At 47.8% G+C, this 18,139-nt stretch overlaps 2 long non-coding RNA genes across 2 annotated transcripts; both read right to left on the bottom strand.

Annotated features, from left to right (window-relative positions):
- Window positions 1-717: 717 nt before the first annotated feature.
- LOC309346400 lies at window positions 718-7,680 on the bottom strand. The gene is made up of 5 exons (XR_014158610.1): window positions 7,541-7,680; window positions 7,151-7,316; window positions 6,011-6,104; window positions 3,541-3,670; window positions 718-2,047 (listed from the first exon to the last, which is right to left on the bottom strand). It is a non-coding gene; the product is annotated as an uncharacterized lncRNA (long non-coding RNA).
- Window positions 7,681-12,957: 5,277 nt separating this feature from the next.
- LOC309346401 lies at window positions 12,958-17,127 on the bottom strand. The gene is made up of 4 exons (XR_014158611.1): window positions 16,881-17,127; window positions 15,160-15,253; window positions 14,243-14,372; window positions 12,958-13,125 (listed from the first exon to the last, which is right to left on the bottom strand). It is a non-coding gene; the product is annotated as an uncharacterized lncRNA (long non-coding RNA).
- Window positions 17,128-18,139: the final 1,012 nt, after the last annotated feature.

Genomic DNA, 18,139 nt, shown 5'->3' with positions numbered 1-18,139 from the left:
CACACACAATCCAGCCCATGGAGGGATCTCTGTGGGACCAATCCGGCCCAGGCAAGATAAAACTTGCTGCCCCCTGCTAAACTACATCTACAGCAGAAGGAGAGAGAGAGAGAGAGAGAGAGAGAGAGAGAGAGAGAGAGAGAGAGAAGGAGGTGTATATATATTATTCCCTTTTCACTGCACCAGTTCCTTGGTTAATCCAGTCTGGATTGGGCTCCTGCCCAGGAAATGGACACAACTTGTATGCAGTTGGTCCATCACCTGCCCTGCCCCATTTTGCAGCAGCTGTTGCCAGGGGTTGCATGCACTCTTCCACACTTTTGACAGATTGGCACCTCTTTGAAGGTGCCCCTCCCCTGCTGGCACAGCCCAGGGGATCCCAGTGAAGGGGAGGAGCAGCTGCACTGAATCCTAACCCCTGAAAGCATTGGGTTGGGTATTAGGATGGGGAGGTAGGATTGCTCTGCCCTTCATATGCCACTATTTCTAACTGCTTCTTCATCCTGAAGCATGCCATCTGGATATTTTGAAAGACAAGGATATGGATTAATGGATAAATGCAATGAATTAAAATCCACAAATTATTGTGTGCAACTAAAATATGTTTGGTGTGACTCTTGATTACTCATGGAATAAACAACATGGAAAATAGCTGCAGTGATGAAACTATCAAATGACAGTAACATTTTAAAGAAAAGATATCAATGGAGAGCAGTGTGAAGATTAGCTTTTATTCGTTCACTATAGAAATGAGAAACATAACAGCATCCAGACAGTCCCTTTATTTTCTTTGCTTCTTTTCCAATGTCCTACTGTATAGCTCCGTGAGGGGGGGGGGGACTACAGTTCCCAGGATTCTTGGGGGGCAGCTGTGTGCATTGAATGTGCTTTAACTATAGGGTGGGGATTTGCTTTCATTCTCCTGCTACAGCTGAAACAACAGAGCAAGTTTGGCTTTCATCTGACTTCCCCTCCTCCATATTTATTGCTAACTACAACACAGATTGGAGGTTGCGAAGGCTGCCTTGAATTACAAATCAAGTTGTTTTATTCCGGTAGCAAAGAAACAGGAGGGCATTGGTCGTGAGGGTAGGCCACAGAGGAATGTGCTCTTCTGCACAGAGAGCTGTGAAACCAGGTCCAACTCTCTTCACTTCCACCACAAGGAACAGAGGGGACTTACTTCAAAGTAAACATGCAAAGGAACTTGCTGAAGGTTTCCTAACATGTGCCTGCCAGTTTTTCCTAGTCAGACTACTGTAGTTGAAAATGTTTCCAAGATGTTCTTCTGTGATAAAGTCTTGTTATCTTTTATATTTGGTAACCAATGGTGTCAGTGTTCCTTAGGTGGTGGTGGTGGGTCTGCAGGCCTGGGGGATCCAGGCAACCCTGGAGGCCTCACTATCCATCCCATGTCAGGATCTCCCCGAATCCTGTCTCCTTCTCAGGCCACACCCTCTCTGGCCCTGCTCTGCCCCCTCCTCAAATGCTTTGATCTGCAAGAATGTGATTCTGAACTGTATTGTTTGGATGGAGAGATATGTGGGGAAGATGGGGGAGACACCCTAGATTTGTGGGACTGGAATGTAGCCTGTGTTACAAAGGTCAGGTTCACATCTATTGCTGCACCAACTTTGTCCCTCTGCTCCCCCCCCCCCACTGGCCCTGTGGGGAGGGGATGTGGCTCTTGGGTTGAAAGCCATCCCCACAACTGAAGATCACTTATGTTCTGGGAGTGAGAATCTGCTGCTGTTGTTTTAGCATTTAGCAAGCATTAAGTTAATATGAAATTCAAGCCGGTCCAAGCTTGTTTCGCTGTTCGGCAGGTGAGACACATGGAAGGTGAGGCTTAAAACAGTCCCCAAAGTGGGTCTGTCCAGAGGCCACCTCAAAAGAGAGTGAACTCCCAGGGAGGACATTGCCAGGACCCTCTGGAAATTAATAGGCACACAGCGTTGTGGGGTCATCAAGCTTATATAACTTATACTGGCACGTTTCTGGATCGATCACTGCTTTGCATCCTACAACATCTAGAATGCCACCATATCTGAAAAGAAAAAGAAAAATTCTATTTTTAAATCATTTATGGACCACCTTTTCATAAAGATACTTAATAAGGATTTACAACAGGGTGAAGAATCCTTTTCAAGTTGAGGGCTGCATTCCCCAATGGGCAACTTGGGTGGGGAGGGGCACAAGTTAGTGGTGGCCAAAGTGCGCAGAGCAAAGGATGGGGCTCTTTCCTTTGTATCACAGGCTATGTTCCAGCCAGGCAGAAGCCAGAACTTTTCTCTTTCCAGACAACAAAGTCCCATCTCAGAAAGACAACATCACTTGAAAGGAGTACAGGACATGACCAGGATGAGCCATGGTCTTGGCAGGGTCCTGAGGGCCAGAAAGAGAGAACTGCAGGGTCACCTTTGACCCCCAATCTTAAAGTTCCCCATCCCTGTCTATCAAGAGAGTTTGGGGAGTGCTCCTGGATTCGGCAATGCTCCTGCATGCCTGGGTGGCTGGTGTGCCCAGGAGCATTTTGCCCACCTGCAGCTGATGTACCACCTGCATCCATTCCTCATCATCTCCTGGCTCAATGACTACAACATCCTTTACCTGGAGCTGCCCTGGGAGAATGTTCAGAAACTGCAGCTTTGGACAAAAGGCAACAGTTGCTTTGCTTTCTGGTGTATGTTTTTAAGACCATGTTATACTGGTCTTACATCAGTTGCATTGGCTTCCAGTTTGTTTCTGGTTCCAATTCATAGTGTTGGTGGTCAACTACACAGTCCCAACTAGCTTAGGGCCAGGGACTATCCTGCAATGGTGAGGCAAAGTGACTCTGCACTGTGCTCAGACCCTTCTTTGTACTTTCTGGAGCAGAGCTGAGCACTAAAAGAGGTTGTGGGGTTCTCCAGGGAGGGCCAGCCTACCTGGGCCCCCGCCTGAAACCCTGCAAAGCCAGTGCCAGTCACAGCAGACAGTGCTGAGCACTGTAAATGGACCAATGGTCTGACTCTGTATAAGGCAGCTTCCTATGATGCTGAGGGTACCAGGGCTTGTTGTTTCTTTTTTGAGGAATACTAAGGAAGGAACTATTTGGATCCATATGCAGAATTATCGTCAGAGCTGGGCATGTGCTACCCTCTCAAATGATGGTAGACATCTCCACCCGCCTACAGAGGCTACAGGCTCTCCTTCCAACTGCTCTTTGCCCTGCCTGGTGGAGGCTGGTCCATTAGGGCAAATGCCCTGACCCACCCACCTCAGTCTGACCAAACCTGCCTGCCTACTTGCCAATCAGTCCAGGGGTGGCACTGCCTTGGCAGCTTCCTCCTCCTCCTTAGTCTCAGCAAAACTTAGCAGGAAGCAACATGGAGGCAAAGCTAAAATTAGCTGGTTCTGGAGCTACCTACTGTTGATCTCCCACTTCTAAAGGCCCTGCCCTATGTGCAGCGGGAGAGAGGGGCTGCTGCTGCTTCTACTCCTAATACCCTACTTTCAAAAGGGTGAATAAATCCAATCCCACTCAGGGTTTTTGCCTACCTGGCACAGCATTCCATTCCTCCTTCCTTGCATTCACATCGCATGCACTCAGCTGTATTCCAGGCAGTTCCCAATGGATGCTGGCTCCCGTCATATATATCCATACACTCACTTGGACGCAGGAGTTCACCTGGGGTGGGGGAGAAGAAATCACACCAGTCTCCTTGGCAATAGCACCAACCTCCAAGTATCAATGAAACCCAGGAAATGTAATTACCCAGGAAATGTACGGTAATTGCACACTTTGCACAAGGTCAAACCTTTCCCCCCTTTCAGATGCACCCCACTAAACACCTGATAGGCAAAAGGGAATCAGGTTGTGGGGTTCTAAACACAGTGTATACACTTCCTTGCTATGTGATGCAATCATTTACTAGCTATTTTTTATATATAGCATGCTCTCAGTGTCGGGAATCCCCTGGACACCAGGGAATTTTAAGGCAAGGGTTTCATGAAAGAAGGCTTATGTCACCAGGAATCTACATAATAGCTCCCACATTCCTAGGCTTAACCTGTGAAACAGATACTGTCATGGAATGCATGAAGGACACTTGCTAGAGAAATAAGACGAGCTTCTTTGTTTGAAAAGGAAACAAGAAAGAAACTTTCCGCTGCTTCCTTTATGGAGCTGTTGTTACTTTTTTATCATGTTAGCATCAAACAGGGAAACCAGACACAAGATAACTGTATTCAAAATGATGCCTGTTGCACAAATATCTCACATGCTCCTTTGTTTGCCCCATGTGAGGGAGCATGGAGCCTCATGAGGAGAATCCTCAGGCCTCCGTGGGGCTGAGACATGCAGGTGCATTCACAGAGCCATGTTTCCAAGATGATGTGAGCATGTGCAGATGGCAGTGGCCTCAAACACAGGCACTCCTGCCAGGGCCACTGAGCATCTGAACCAGGCCATAGTCACAAAGAGACATGGAGATAATATCTGGCACCTTAAAGAATTGTGCAGGGGGGACCTCAGCCATCTCCCACTCTTGCCTAACTGGTCAAGGTTCCACCAAGCCTCTCCACCTACCAGCAGGCAATGGAATGACCCAAATAAAGTGATCTATGGGGGGAAAGAGAGACTTGGAGATAGGAACTCCTACTGATGTCCATAGGATTTTTTTCAAGAGAGAGATGAGAGCAAAGCAAATACTCCAAATAAAATAAATAATTGAAAGGTGGGAGGTAGGTAAGCTTTTCGCTTTTTAAAAAATGATGAGAATAGCACCTCCATATCATTTTATTTTATTTTTTATTTTGTTTATATCTCATCCTTTCTCCAAAAGGACCCCAGCAAGCAATAAAATGATTAATACATCTGCAAACATTTTGATCTCAGTTTCTACAAATGCTAAAAACTTGCACGCACACTCTCTCTAAATAAATAAATAAAATGAACTCTGCAGATTGAAGAGCCAGAGGGGCCCTGGCCCTGGGCCCAGGTTTCTGAAGGGGTGTGGAGCAGGTCCCCAATGCAGGCCCCCCAGCATGCCATGGCTGTTGCACCCCTCTTGTGCCGCCCTCCCTCGATCCGAGCTTTGCAAGGCTGCTCAGGGAGGGGGTGCGGGGACGTGGCAACCATGCGCCCTTCAATCCCAGCCTTGTGTGAGCCTCACAAGGTTCGGAGCTGGGGAGGGGGGTGCAACAGCCATGCCACTTGCGGGGGCTGGGGGGGGGCTTCATTTGTCCTTCACCCCTCGCTCCCCCCCCCCATGCCTGCACTGGGTGGCGTGGAGTGCTGTTCAGAGGGACACTGCCTCTGACCTTGGCACATTCAAGGGCATCTCTTTATCAACAGGAAACCATCTAACACAGGGGTAGGCAACCTAAGGCCCGGGGGCTGGATGCGGCCCAATTGCCTTCTCACTCCGGCCCGTGGACGGTCCAGGAACCAGGGTCTTTTTACATGAGTAGAATGTGTCCTTTTATTTGAAATGAATCTCTGGGTTATTTGTGGGGCATAGGAATTCGTTCATATATTTTTTTAAAATACAGTCCAGCCCACCACATGGTCTGAGGCATGGTGGACCACCCCACGGCTGAAAAAGTTTGCTAACCCCTGATCTAACAGTTTTCTCCTCTAAAGAGATATCAATGAGTGGCCACTAAAGGATCACAAAAAAGAGGAAAGACATTACTAACAGAGGGCACAGATTTGCACAAACTTTGCACCTGCTATTGTATATGTATAGGTGCAATGTATATGTATGGCTAACCGGTTGGCTTCCTAGGTGCTCATTGTTGGTGAGCAACTTCAGGGCCCCTGCTCTAATTTTTCTTTGAACTGATCTTGGACCAGCCATTCCGTCCAAAAGAGGGCTTCTTCATCTAGAGAACTGCCCCTGACCCCCTCCAGATAGAGGACTGTCTTTCGTAAACTGACCACCCCACATGGGCCCTTAAGGACCACTGGCCAGCAATCTCCCTAACAAAAGGAACGAGTAGTCACCCACTGTAGCCTTAGCCTTACCATTTCTAACCCTTATTTTATGCACTTCTTGGAAGCAGAATCCACAGCAGGAAGCCAGGCTGAAACAGAGGACAGTCAGGCTGAGGAGATCTTTCTGAAAAACAAGCACAAGGAGGAGGAACTGCAGCTCCACTGAGATGCACAAAAAGGCATCGCACTCAATGGCAGGGGCAGACTTTAGGAATATGGCGCCCTGAGCGAGGACCAAATTTGGCGCCCCAAAGATTCATTTGGCACCCTTCCACCTCCTGCCTTCCATTCAGCGCATGCTCTCAAGTGCATTATGTCATAGTTGCGGCGATTCAATAACCCAGGGTTTAACTTTGAGTAGGTACCTGTAGAAATATAGGTTTTATTATTAATACCTGGGTGGGGGAACCGCCTACACCTCCCTCATTCTGGCACTGTCAATGAGCTCCCCAAGAAACAAGAGTTGAGCTATACTGTGGTTGTGTGTGTTTTTTCAGCGTCAAAGACAGTTTGGGATAATTGGCTAGAGCAGAGGTTTTCAACCTTTTTGGGTCCAGGGCTCCCTTGACCAACTACATTCTTTCTGTGGATTATTGTGGGGCTCAGGAGCCCAGTTATGTCACCTCTTGCCTGCAGAGCCGGCAGCCCCTCACCCCTCCCTTGTGGAGGGTTCCCTCAGCCTCCTCTTCTCCCCTCTCCTTGGGAGTCCTCTGGGCAGTCACTGCTGCCACTCCAGGTCCTGAACTGCTTGATTTGTAAAGGTTTTCAGAAGCCTACTTCTAAAATCTAGTTTTTATTTTAAAAAAAACCAAACCAATCCTCTGCAAAGTTCCAAAGAAACCATCAGGAAATCATGAAAGGTCTGCAGGCACAGGATGAATGCAAGGCAGACAGTAGATGGTCCAAAGGTCAAAGAGGACAGAGAAACGTTCAAGCACCTTATCCTTTCGCTGCTGATCCATGTAAATCTGCCTTTCCACTGCAACTTTTCCACCATTTTACAAGATCCAATTGTAAGAAACTGTTGGATACACTAACACATAAACCATAATTTGTTGTGAGTGGCTGGGGCAATCCAGATGGGTGGCATATTATTGTTGTTGTTGTTGTTGTTGTTGTTGTTATTATTATTATTATTATTATTATTATTATTATTAAAATTCTGCTTACCATCCTGGCTTTTCGATGCACAAATCCTTCCGGCTAAGACACAGCTGCTTCTCCAAGGGCTGTTCCTTGCAAGTGACTCCAGGGAATCTGCCTCCCAAATGTATGCAGATATGGGGCCAGAGATTAAGCTGAGGAGATGCCTCCTTCATGTTGCAGTTCTGGTGTACTAATGTGTCAAAAAAAATAAAAAAGTTAACGAGAAGAAAATATTTGCTTCAGACTTTAGTTTGTGTTCATTTTGAAGAATGGCAACAGAAGCCTCTTCAGGAATATTTGAAACAGAGCTTTGAGCAACAGTCTTTAAAACTCCTCCAGCTTATTTATGGGCAGAGAAAGTGGGATTTCATTGAATTTCTCCGGGGAGAGGAGAAAATGTCCTGCATGTCTTACCATTAGCAGAAGTAGGATCACAGCTTCTTTGTTTTTCCTTCCTAGGGTTTGCAGCAGTGGCAACTCTGTCGGAAGCCTGGGCATCCTTCTGCGTCATCCCAAAGGGTGGGAGAAGTGTTGAGGCCATTTCACTTCCCCTGCTTGGGCTGCCTTTTGAAAAAGTGGGAGACCTGAAAGGTATCATTCCCATTTGCCTTCTCTTTGCTTTGCTGCTTAACGAAAAGGGGCAGGAGACATTCTCTTGTAGGCAGGGGCTTTTGAAAAGCAGGGAGGGGTGCCAGGGCTGGTTTGCCACATCCTGGCCAGGCAGCTGCTCTAGCCATACAGGAGTTTTTGGAAAGGGCTGTATATGTCACGCTCGCTGCTCTAATTGTTCAGTTTTGCTGCCTGCCAGCCACATGCGGGAGTGACAGGCGGCTACTTTCCTTTTTTTAAAAAAAGTGTTTGTTTGGATGGAGAAGAGTGCAGGAATTGCCTGTTGCTTGTGTTGCTGCCTGCCAGCCTTAAAGGGCTCAGGATCACGATACCAAGGACTGACTCTCTCCTACCGGTCAGGGGCTGGACTAAGGAGGAATGGTGGGGACCCCCCGTTCTCCTGAACCAACCTGAGAACAGGAGGGCAGTATAGATTTAGAACACTGGTTTGCAGAAGGGCATAACCGAGAGGCTGCAGAGGGGAGAAGCTGGGAAATATTGGGAGAGGAAGAGCAGGAAGTAGCAGCAGCACCAGGGGAGAGACAGCTGACAGACTCCGTGTCCTTGGAAAGGATTCCTGGCCAGCCCCCCTTCCGGGGCCAGGTGGGCATCAAGGGTAGCAGAACAGAGAGCTCAGAGGCAGACAGCTCAAATCAGCCGATGCAGGAGTGACATAGAATAGGGGAGACCTGGAGGGGAGGGGACTTTACTCGGAGCAATGCCGTTATTTAGGGAAGAGTGCATTCCTTTGTCACGCTTTGTGAATTATTGAATAAATGGCTTGGTAAGAACTCTCATCCTTTCTCTGCCTCTTGGCTGCCACCGTGGGAGGGATCTTAGAATCATAGAATCATAGAGTTGGAAGAGACCACAAGGGCCATCGAGTCCAACCCCCTGCCAAGCAGGAAACACCATCAGAGCACTCCTGACATATGGTTGTCAAGCCTCTGCTTAAAGACCTCCAAAGAAGGAGACTCCACCACACTCCTTGGCAGCAAATTCCACTGTTGAACAGCTCTCACTGTCAGGAAGTTCTTCCTAATGTTTAGGTGGAATCTTTTTTCTTGTAGTTTGGAACCATTGCTCCGTGTCCGCTTCTCTGGAGCAGCAGAAAACAACCTTTCTCCCTCCTCTATGTGACATCCTTTTATATATTTGAACATGGCTATCATATCACCCCTTAACCTCCTCTTCTCCAGGCTACACATGCCCAGCTCCCTTAGCCGTTCCTCATAAGGCATCGTTTCCAGGCCTTTGACCATTTTGGTTGCCCTCCTCTGGACCCGTTCCAGTTTGTCAGTGTCCTTCTTGAACTGTGGTGCCCAGAACTGGACACAGTACTCCAGGTGAGGTCTGACCAGAGCAGAATACAGTGGCACTATTACTTCCCTTGATCTAGATGCAATACTCCTATTGATGCAGCCCAGAATTGCATTGGCTTTTTTAGCTGCCGCGTCACACTGTTGGCTCATGTCAAGTTTGTGGTCAACCAAGACTCCTAGATCCTTTTCACATGTACTGCTCTCAAGCCAGGTGTCACCCATCTTGTATTTGTGCCTCTCATTTTTTTTTTGCCCAAGTGCAATACTTTACATTTCTCCCTGTTAAAATTCATCTTGTTTGTTTTGGCCCAGTTCTCTAATCTGTCAAGGTCGTTTTGAAGTGTGATCCTGTCCTCTGGGGTGTTAGCCACCCCTCCCAGTTTGGTGTCATCTGCAAATTTGATCAGGATGCCCTTGAGTCCATCATCCAGGTCGTTGATAAAGATGTTGAATAAGACCGGGCCCAAGACAGAACCCTGTGGAACCCCACTAGTCACTCTTCTCCAGGATGAAGAGGAACCATTGATGAGCACCCTTTGGATTCGGTCAGTCAGCCAGTTACAAATCCACTGAGTGGTAGTGTTACCGGAAAGTCCGAGGGCTCTCTTGGACAAATGAAGACACCGACCAGAGCAATTCAGAGCAAAACAGCAGCCAGTAGGCTCGGTCTTTATTTAAGAAAAAGACTGTCGCGACAGGACTCCCACCGCCCACGAAGTGAAGCAAGATGGAAGCCCCGAACAAAAGAAAACCCTGACTTTTATTAGTTGCTAATCCCCCAAGCTACACCCCCAGAATTACATCACATCTACATCATGATTACATTAAAATTAGGAGGAGTCGAGGAGGGGCTACACAGGTAATCCGAGTGTCCTGACACCTGGCCGGAGCCTCCTCTCCCCTCCCCACATGAGTCAATTTTAAGAACAAAAGGAGAAGGGCGAAGTTTCCTGCCCCCTGAGGGGAATCCGGTCAGTGTCCTTTGTGTGAGTCCGTGTGGAATACAGTAAAAGGTGCAGCTTTATTGTGTCCTTGATAGCCTCCTGTCTGGACCCATCACGATGGCTATCAAGGCAGTCACGTCAACCGAGAGGAATCGCTGAGTACGTGACCGCTCGGTCGAGAGATTATGGTTGCCCAGCATCAGGTCACCCCCCTTTGATAGTCCTAGAGATATACAGTAAAATAAAAGTGGTCCGACGAAAATCCAACGTACGGTTGATTTTTTAGCGAATATAAAATGGCGAAGACTTTGAAGTTCAAACCAATCCCAAGTTCAGGAAACAATGTAGCAAGCTCTTGATTGGATCAGTCATGGTTGAGTGAATTCGGAAATGTTGTATCAGTGAGCTGTCAAACAGGGACACAGCGAATGCCGGCTGCAGTACCAGCGCAGCCGCCACCAGGGGCGCTGTTCGCTAATGCTGATTGGTTGAAGCGGCAATCGAGTGACTCAGAGTTCGGTCACCCAGTCTACTCATGTTAAGAATAGGGCGATGCGGAGCGCTAGAGTGGAAAGCCGTCAGGCTAGCGCTTCCTTATTTACGGAAGGCTTTTAAGAGGTGACCCTCTAAAGGGACATCTCTAGGGTTGGGGAGGGGAGATGCGTGTGAGTGTGGTGCTTGTGTAATACACGTGACAAATGGAGGGGGTGTGTGATTTCCGGCGACAGTAGCATAGTCAAGACCGCATTTTACCAGCTTCTTTACAAGAATATCATGGGGCACTGTCAGAGCTGCCCGAGGTCCCAGCTCACAAAGGACCAACGCCAGTTCTTGTTATATACAAAAGTCTTTATTGAAGTTCAGTTTCCATTTCAAAGCCGCGGCGCGCAGCTCTACGTCTTGGACTCTAGACCGCTGAAGCTCCGTCTGAATCTCCTCCCCCCAGACACCAGTTCAAGACTCTAGCCTTGCTCCACCTCTTCCTCTGCTCTTTCCTCCTCTGGGTCCGCTTGTCCGCTGGGGTCTTGCCCTTTCTGGACTCTTCTGACGCTGAGTCCCCTGATTCTTCCCCCTGCCTCCGGCGGGCTTTAGGACCTGGTTCCCAATCCGGGCTTTTTGCTGTCCCGCGCGCCTGTACATTTGAACTTGGCGCGCGCGCCCAGCCGGCAACCTTTCTCCTGACCGTTACACTGCTCCTGTCACTGCTTCCCCCTTCGGGAGTGCTAGCTGGACTTGACTTTCCCTCCGTTCCCTCACTCTCCGATAGAGGCGTGGCCAGCCCTGACTCATCCTCTCTCCCTACTGGAGGAGACGCTGGCCCTGACACATGGGACTCTTCCCCCCCACTCCGCTCTGGTGGGGGAACTGGTCCTGATCTCCCGCTGCTGCTTTGGGAGTCCCCACTGGCCCCTTGCTTCTGGTGTGTCCCCCCTGGGACCCCCCTTGCCCTGGCCATCGGCGCCCCCCTCTGGGAATCTTCTGAATCGCTGGAGAAGCTCATGGAATCTCTCGGGCCACTGTCATACTCCCCTACGCTGCCCTCAGATTCCTCCCCTTCGCTCTCCGTTTCCTCTCTCCCCTGTGTCTCTGCTCCTGAGCCCCTGACAGGCACCTTGTCAAATGCCTTGCTGAAATCAAGGTAGGCTACATCCACTGCATCCCCTTCATCTACCAGGCTTGTAATTCTGTCAAAAAACGAGATCAGGTTAGTCTGACATGATTTATTTTTCAGAAATCCATGCTGACTATTGGTGATCACAGCATTCCTTTCTAGGTGCTCACAGACTGTTTGCTTAATGATCTGCTCCAGAATCTTCCCTGGTATTGATGTCAGACTGACTGGGCGGTAATTATTTGGGTCCTCTCTTTCCCCCTTTTTGAAAATAGGAACAACATTTGCCCTCCTCCAGTCTGCCGGGACTTCGCCTGTTCTCCAGGAATTCTCAAAGATGACTGCCAGTGGTTCTGAGATCACATCTGCCAGTTCTTTTAATACTCTTGGATGCAGTTCATCTGGCCCTGGAGACCTGAATATATCTAAACTAGCCAAGTATTCTTGTACTATCTCCTTAGTTATTCTGGGCTGTGTTTCCTCTGCTGAATCATTTGCTCCAAATTCTTCAGGTCGGGCATTGTTTTCTTTATCGGAGAAGACTGAGGCAAAGAAGGCATTGAGGAGTTCAGCCCTTTCTGTGTCCCCTGTTTGCATTTCACCATCTTCTCCTCTGAGTGACCCCACTGTTTCTTTGTTCTTCCTTTTGCTACGAACATACCCATAAAAGCCTTTTTTGTTGCTTTTAACCTCTCTAGCAAGCCTGAGTTCATTCTGTGCTGATCCCCCAAAGCCTGACACTACCCGGACCCTACAATCCTCTTCTGAGGCCCTTCTTCATGTGCCTCCTTCCCAAGAGGTCCAGTAGGTGGGAGAGGTACTTTCCTTTTTCCTTTTCTTTTTCTCCTCCTGTTTTTAGTAGGTATTTTGCGTTTTATTTTGTATTTTTATGCTCTCAACCGCCCTGAGATCTTTGGGTGGAGGGCAGTATACAAATATAATAAAAATAAATGTTAAAAGGCGAGTCTCTAACCCTCCTAGGAAGAAGGTTATGAAGCACAATGTGCATGTTCTAAGCAACTTCTGTCAAATGAGCCAGCCTGGCCACTCCTGTCTGTCAGGGGGTTCAGCCAAGTCAGAATTGTGATTGGTGAGTGACTTGTATTGGATCCAATAGAAAAAAAGTCACAATAACTTTAAAATAAACAACTTATTTCATATTAAGCAATAGTTAATAATCCATTAGAATCTAAAAAGCTGCTGATAGCTGAGATAGGCATGTCTACCACTTTCATTATGATATGTACCAAATTTTGCAAGTAGTGATATCAAGCAAAGACAACAGATACACACTGAAATGATTTATTTCATTTCTTTATTGATTGATTTATTTATGACTGATTTATTTATGACTGATTTATTCAGATTCTTTTACATGAAAGGAATTTGGGTGGGATTTGTAAAGCTCAGGGACAGGGTTTGGAGGGATCATCCAGTTTATAGAACTCATATTCACATTTGTTTGGATTGAACAGTGCTTTACATCCCTGACGTTCGACAAGACGAATGTGCCTAGAAAGAAGAAGAAGAATGTGTAAACTAAGGCTTCCCTGAGCTTATGGAGATCTTGTAGAGGAGCGCTCCTTTCTCCTGCTCGCTTAAGACATTCCAAGAATGATTGGAACTGCCTGGCAGAAAAGCAGTTTTGCAAGATGTTTGCTCCATCCAGGGAACACCAAGCACATGGAATGCACAAAGGACATGTGTAATGGTTATAAGGGGTTACTTGTGCGTAAGTTGCCATTACTTTTGGCTAGGTTGCCTGGCTAACCATGCCTCGGCTGACAGCCCTCACTCCGTGGCCGTTCAGTCGCTTGAAGAATCCGTCAGTGGGCGTTTCTTGAACCTCTTCCAGCATAGAAGTTGTCTGACGCCAAGTCTCCGCCTACTTTCCCTGCGCGGGACTCTTCTGCGCAAGGAAGGAGTGGGCAGAGGCGTGCCCGTGCTCTCTCCACTAGTCTTGGGTGAAGAGTCTTGGAGACCCCTCTCCGAATCCTCCATCTCCCTCCCTTCTCTACTGGTGTTGCGCTGAATTCCTTCCCCCCTGCTGGTCCCCTCTCCTGCATCGCTTTGGAGCCTTGCCTCCACCTCTCACTCCGATGTCATTTCCCTGACAACATGTCTTCCACAATATGCCATTGCATGTTGCTGTACGATGATTCTTCCCCACCCCCCACTATGTTTGCGGTGGTTGAGGGCAGCACCCATGCACAAAAAAGGGTGTAGGAAAATGTTGGCGCAAAACCAAGAGGCCAGCCAGGAGGGAGACAGAAGGAGACAGGAAGGTGCAGGAAAGAGGAGGGGTCCTCTTCTATTGGGTGCATCAGAGTCCCTCTCCCTAGCACCAGCTCCTAGGTGGTCTCTGGATGAGAGGATCTGGGACTCAGGGAGATCCCAAAGTCCAAGCTTCAACGCAGCGAACGCCTGGTGATTGGATGATTGGAAAGGCACTCTGGACATGCTCAATTTTATGCAACCTATCTTCAGATGTAAAGATTAAATGGGACACCCATCTTCAGCTGATTCTGTCCATGAATTTTAATTGAGCAGAAGATCTTCCAGAGAGAACGGGGCAAAATAATTTGAAAGAGATTAATAGACCCAGTGCCATTCTGGGTATTTGGCCTACCTGGAACAGCACAGCATTCCCTTTTCACTACATACGCATTGCATGCAATTCGGTGTATTCCACTTGATGAGCATTGGATGCTTGCTCCCATCAATGGGATCAGTACACTCTGTGGGCTGCACTGGCTGACCTAGGGAGAGAAATCCTATACATTTAACATCAGCTCCCAAACAGCTCGTGAAATCAGAAGCTGCTGCTGAGCACAATGCACAATGCACAATGCAGAGACTGTGCAAGAGAAGCCCAGTGGCTGCAACTTGTCCACTTGTCCAGCTCCTCCTGTGCTTCTGACCGCAGCCTGATACTTGAAAATGTAATAGGTAAAGCGTTTCCTGACATGGAGAAGAGCAGTGGGAATCTTTGCCACCTTTATTCTTGCATGTCCTGGTTGCTGACCAGAAAGGTAGTGACCCTGGACGACTGTCTTGCTTATACTGCGGCCATGCAGTCTCCTGCTTGCGTCTCCAGACGGTGGTTCCAAGGTTAAAACAGGGTGGGAGTGAATGGGGTGCCCTGTGGAGGGGGAATCTGGCTGTTTCAATTTCTAACAATTATTATTATTAATGTTTATATACCATCCTCAGGGCAGTTCACAACCTAAAAATACAATCTAAAAAACACAAAATACATAATAAAAGTAAGCGCTTAAGCAGGGACTCATCAATGAGAAGATGAGACGGGAGCAGCGTCAGGTCATTTTAGACTCTGAGCAGCATCACAACATCCAGAGAAGTGTAGATTTTGAAGGCAGCTGCATTTTGATCTGTGTTCTGGTTCTGCAAGAGCAGATTTGGTAGGTGTATGCTAAAAAATCTCTAGTCAGGAACACATTTCCCAAACATTAAATACTGATTTGGCTAAATGAATAGGCTGCTTGACAACATCATTTGTTGTTGCTGCTGCTGTTATTAACTTACCATCTTTAATCTCTGCTTTGGGCTCCCTAAATATGCAGGATCCCTGACAGAAGGCAAGTGTCAAAGACAAGGCAGTCAGGCTCAAGAGGATTTTCTGCAATAGACACACACACATACACAAATCATTCAAGATGCTGTTAAAAAATGCATTGTATGTGACTAAATTTTAGTCAGGTCAGAGCCAATGAAATTAATGTGCCTAAGTTAGTCTAAAGCACAGAGCCTAGGGCTTGCCGATCAAAGGGTTGGCGGTTCGAATCCCCGGGACGGGATGAGCTCCCGTTGCTTGGTCCCTGCTCCTGCTAACCTAGCAGTTCGAAAGCACGTCAAAGTGCAAGTAGATAAATAGGTACCGCTCCGGCGGGAAGGTAAACGTCATTTCTGTGCGCTGCTCTGGTTCGCCAGAAGCTGCTCAGTCATGCTGGCCGCATGATCCGGAAGCTGTACGCCGGCTCCCTCAGCCAATAAAGCGAGATGAGCACCGCAACCCCAGAGTCGGTCACGACTGGACCTAATGGTCAGGGGTCCCTATACCCTTTTAGTTAGTCTTGTCCATCAATTTCAATGGATCTACTCTGGGTATGATTCGCACTGGATTCAACCCAAGGCCTTTGAAAAATTCCCTCTACATTAAGTTTATACACTTCAGTAGCTGAGTTGGTTTATTTTATACTTATTGGGATTTTTTATAAAGTAAACTGCCCTCCCCCACAAATCCCATAGCATTCAATACCTCAGAAACATTGATTTTGTTTATATATCTGTTCTCAAAGTCCATCAGTTTTGGATTCTGAGCCACAGCAAAGAGAGGAGCGTTCAGAGATAAATGATTATTTACATTAAAGCACAGGGTGATGCTCAGGTTGGGTAAGAAAATGCCTTTGGCCAATTCCCCCGGCCAATTTCCTGACAAATGCAGGAAAGAAAACAGTTGGAGGAAAGGGCTCAGGCTATGTGGTTTGTACCCTGGAGTTGTTGCTGTGAGAGTTCCAACTGTAGGTCATTGTAATGAGTCCTAAGTCATTAACCTGAGCAGCAGGGTTGCGCTGGAATTTATATTTAAAAAGTTTCACCACCCCAGCTAAAGATAACTAAATAATGTTGTGAGCACTGGTCTGAATGGGGATCTGGATAGAGAGAAGGCATAACCTCCAAATGTTCTGATTTTCCAGGGACAGTTCCAGAATTACAAAAGCCATCCCGGCTTTGGATTTGATCCCCAAATGTGAGCTCTAAAGCTATAAAGCAGGGGTCAGCAACCTTTCTCAGCCGTGGGCCGGTCCACCGTCCCTCAGACCTTGCGGTGGGCCAGACTATATTTTGGAAGAAAATATGAACAAATTCCTATGCCCCTCAAATAACCCAGAGTTCCATTTTAAATCAAAGGAAACATTCTACTCATGTAAATACACACTGATTCCCAGACCGTCCGCGGGTTGGATTGAGAAGGCCATTGGGCCGCATCCAGTCTTAGGTTGCCTACCCCTGCTATAAAGCACAGACTGTGCCTGGAAAGAGCAGAGGAAAAGTAAGGGTGGATAAGACTTCAGATGAGCCTGGAGTCTGAGAAAGCCTCAGCAGCTGAGATACTCAATCCTCATAATTCTGAATGCCTTTGCACACCCCCTCTCCACACCTCAAATCCCCCTTTCCACCATTTAAACCTAATCTAGATTAAAGAAAAAATTGTGTGCCAACCGTCCCCAAAGCATTCCACTTACCATCTTGGTTTTTCAATGAGTTGCTGGCCAACTCTTATTGGGGTTGGAGGAAAGGGCTCTGGTGTCCCTCAGGTAAGTCTGTGGAGAATCCCATGCCCCCTTTTATAGAAATGGGAAGGAGGAGGGGCAAAATGAGAGGGATGGAGGTCCTAACGGGGGAAGGAAATGCTTGCCAGGAAGGAAACATTTGCTTCTGATGACATAAATGTTTCCAAGAACAGCCTGGAGAGTTCTACGTCTTCCGGAGATATTCATTGATAGGTTCAGACCAGAACCAGAACCCAGAACATGTTATTAGACCAGGATAGTGTTGAGTTCTGTAAGAGATATGGCTCCAGATATTTGTCTTTACAGCCTCACCTCAAGAAGGATACTGTCCAAAAAGGCCAGCAAAATGAACAAGGGGGTGGAGCAAAGTGGAGAAAGTAAAGTTTTTATCTCTCATAACACAAATACTTGTGGACATCTCCTGCGTTGCCAGGAGAGAGTTGGCCAGGTAAGGGGAGGGACTGACCAGCCCACCCAACAGTGGGCAGAACTTGCCTGGGAGTTCTCAGTCGGCTCCAGAGCTTCTCCCACCCTACCCACCCCCAGTTCAGCCTTCTTTTGCAGGTTAACCTCTTGTCCATAGGAACGCAGGCGCTGCTACATTCTGGTCGCTGTTGAAGGGCTGGAAAGGAATTTTCCCGCATTGGCAGATTTTGCCTTCCCCGTAGCAAAACGTCACAACTTTGGCGGTTTCAGGTCTTGAGCGGAATCCTTTAGTCTGTCTTCCCTAAATGGGGGGGGGGGCGAACTCTCTGCTTGAACAGACGTTCTCCAGAGCCAGCCCAATCCCCACATATTCTGGATAACCCTGATGTTCCCCAGATCCCTGGCCGGGGACTGGGAGGGATAAAAGCCCAATGCCTAAGCCAAGGTCTCCCTACAGCTGAAGTTTTCATAAACTTGCCTGGGAAGAGGGATTGATTGTTAAACTACTCTCGCTGAGAGGAATTGACACTACTTGTAAAAAGGTAAAGCACCCCTGACAGTTAAGTCCAGTCGTGAACGACTCTGGCTTTGTCCGCAAACAGTTTTTCCGGGTCATGTGGCCAGCATGACTAAGCCACTTCCGGTGAAACCAGAGCAGCACATGGAAAAACCGTATACCTTCCCGCTGGAGCGATACCTATTTATCTACTTGCACTTTGACGTGCTTTCGAACTGCTAGGTGGGCAGGAGCTGGCACCAAGCAACAGGAGCGCACCCCATTGTGG

This window comes from Podarcis erhardii (genome assembly GCF_964252035.2).
Source record: "Podarcis erhardii genome assembly, chromosome: 7".
NCBI lineage: Eukaryota > Metazoa > Chordata > Lepidosauria > Squamata > Lacertidae > Podarcis > Podarcis erhardii.
Note: the sequence above shows the minus strand (reverse complement) of the source record. Positions and strands in the feature narration are given on the sequence as shown.